Raw genomic sequence first — 3,113 nt, forward strand, 5'->3', positions numbered from 1 at the left:
GGACAGGGTTCTAACTCTCTGTGAAGTGGAGGTCTACGGATACCGTGCCCCAACTGGTGAGAATCCTTTGAAACATATTTGATCATATTTTTATCCGTCAAGACAAGTTTGTCAGTGAGAGCCACTGACTTGATTAGATCAAGTTAACCCAGGTATACTTCAATGAAGAGTGCTCACTGTACATCTTGTAACTTCTGAGGTTTAAATCCTAACTCTTAGGATTTAGTAAGTCAATTAAATCAATTTTAATTGGATAGCATATTTCAGCAACAAATAATTTCTTGCATCTTGAAAACCCAAGAATAAGTCATAAAAACATACAATTGAGATCCAGTGACAAACATTAAATTCTGACAAGAGCCATCATCAAGATTATCAATACACATTGAATATGTTGTGTGGCGACACTAGACGGAGACTCAGATTTTGTGGAAGTTTAGTTTTAGTAAAATGCTCAACAACGCCACCCTGGGAATTTCACCCAGAGAATATTACCTCTTGTTTAAGGCACACAGGTTCAGTTATGCAGGGATTAAAACATCTGAGACAGTTTCAAAATGATTTTAAAAAATCATTTATTAAATTCTTTTTAAAACCAGTTTCTTTTAAGAATGAAACAAAAGAAATCAAGAAAAATCAAAGAAAATAGAAGAGCAGTAGCTGAGGTTACCAGCCGGAGGGGGCGCTATAGGGTTGGCATCCACCAAACACAGCAAACCAAAAAAAAAACCTTTAACACACCAGACGCAGTGAGACAATCCAAACTCAAGAATCACAGCACGCAGAAGAGGAAGACACCGTCACCACACTAACACCGCCACCGGACCTCAGCAACTGCAAAAACAACAAAAGAGAAGCAGTTAACCAATATAACAATCTTAAACCCATTAAGAAAAACAGCATCAGCCCGACTAAATAAAGAACAAAAAGGGCCGTAAACAAAATGAGTAAAGAAATAGAAAATCAACAATAGACAATGCAAATTAAAACATCAGGACTAGGCGTGGCCCGCTTGTCTCGCCACAACAGGAGGTGAAATGGGCGCGGATGCCACACCCCAAACACGCTTCGATGAAGGCGGATAATGCCGCCGCAGTCCAAACCTTAAGAACGATTGTGTAGAAGTCCGGGAGACGAACTCAGAGCAAAGCAGAGTAGATCGGAGCAGAACAGATCCGGGAAACGAACACAGAGAGAGCAGCAATGGGTCAACTGTGGGGAACCTATAAAAAAATTAATCACCATTTTAAATAAAACTAGAAGAAACTGGAGCTTAGATGAGTGTTGATTTCTTACCTGCTGATCCACAAACATGCACACACACTCGCAGACCGAGGAAGAGAAGGAGCGCAGCGGCGTTTTACCTATGATCACACTTCAGTTTAGATTTTCTGACCAAGATCAGCTAAAGTGCAGGGAGAGAGAGAACACCTGCCACCAGAATATCAGCGCAACATGCACCAGCCAGCGATTTGTTGCTTTCCGCTGCCAGAGTCCACCGGACGCAAGCCACACAGTGGAAGAACAAAGACACATGCCTGAATGAACGCTGCAGCTCCCTTATATACACCACGCCCCCGTTAAGAACCGGAACTTCTCACCTGGAAACTCTTTGTGTGGAATTATGTATATTTCTATACCACTACAGTTGATTGGTGTTTCATTGATTACGTTTCAAAAACAACTCTAAACAGGTGGGATTTTAGCTTTGATTTAAAGAAACTCAGTGTTTCAGCTGCTTTTGGAATTTTATGGAAGTTTGTTCCAGATTTATGGTGCATAGAAGCTGAATGCTGCTTCTCCATGTTTGGTTCTGAAAACGCAGAGCGGACCCAAAACAGAAGACCTGAGAGGTTGTGCTCGAAGGTTGAAACAGCAAGATCAAATCTTTAATGTATTGCGCTGCTAAACCATTCAGTGATTTATAAATTAACAACCATATTTTAAATTGTATTCTCTGAGCTACAGGGAGCCAGTGTAGAACTGGGGTGATGTGATCTGTCTTCCTGGTTTTAATGAGAACATGAGCAGCAGTGTTTGGTATCAGCTGCAGCTCTCTGATTAATTTGTTAGTCAAACCTGTGAAGACGCTGTTGCAGTAATCAATGTGGCTAAAGATAAACGCATGGATGAGTTTCTCTAGATCTCTCTGAGACATTAGTCCTCTAATCCTGTTGATATTCTTCAGATGATAAAAGGCCGACTTTGTGACTGTTTTAATGTGGCTCTGAAGGTTCAGGTCAGAGTCCATCACTGCACCCAGATTTCAGGCCTGATCGCTGGTTTCCAGCTGAAGCTGTGTGTTGACTCTAGCTTAGCGGTTCTCAACATGGGCGGTACCGCCCCCCAGGGGGCGTTCAGAGGACGCCAGGGGGCGCTGGCGGACATTTTTACAAAAGGGGAGCGCTGGGATGCCATTGGGGGGCGTTTGGTCGAAGGTAAACTTAAATGCACAACAATGCCAGTTTAGACTTTGAGCAACTTGGTAAAGCTGTATTGTGTAACATTAAACCATGCTTGGCTGCAACTGTATCGATTGCAGCTCTTCTTCTATTCAGTGTTTGTTAGCTTCTGTTAGCTTCTTGGCGCAGCTCCATTCTCCTGCTACTGGTAGCTAAAATCACGATACCCTCACTGTGTATCCCTCTGAAAAATGAACCCATTTAAATWAAGAAATAAAGAAWTCCCTCCATGGGTGATACCACGATAGAGAGCGTTCATTGTATAGCGTTAACACGGTGCTTTAAGTGATCCGGTATGAAACGGGGTTTTAAATTTCAATAATCAGAATGCAGAAATTGTCTCCGTTGTTATAAAAGGTTTATGTCTATCTGCCTTTTCCCCATCGACACGCTTCCCGACCGCCTGCGCCTTAGGGGCTTAAAAAAAAAAGACGCGCACATTGCGCAAAACTTTGAAACAGGAGAAGCGGGACATAAAACAGAGCGACAAATTAGATGTGAATTATGGCATAAAAACAGAGAATCCGACGCTGAACAGTGAAAAAAAATCAGCACATGATGTGAAACATGACGATTAGGCGGCGCAGCAGGTGATGAGTGAAGATTACTGATGGTCAATAAAAGATAAAATAAATCTAGCAACAGGAAAGA

General features: G+C 42.1%; 1 protein-coding gene across 2 annotated transcripts in view; it reads left to right on the forward strand.

Moving 5' to 3' along the window:
- The window catches only part of LOC103477659 (fucolectin-7-like), a 23,367-nt gene that overhangs the window by 16,679 nt on the left and 3,575 nt on the right, over nt 1–3,113 (forward strand). The gene's annotated exons all lie outside the window — the stretch shown is intronic.

Source organism: Poecilia reticulata, linkage group LG16 (genome assembly GCF_000633615.1).
Source record: "Poecilia reticulata strain Guanapo linkage group LG16, Guppy_female_1.0+MT, whole genome shotgun sequence".
Taxonomy (NCBI): domain Eukaryota; kingdom Metazoa; phylum Chordata; class Actinopteri; order Cyprinodontiformes; family Poeciliidae; genus Poecilia; species Poecilia reticulata.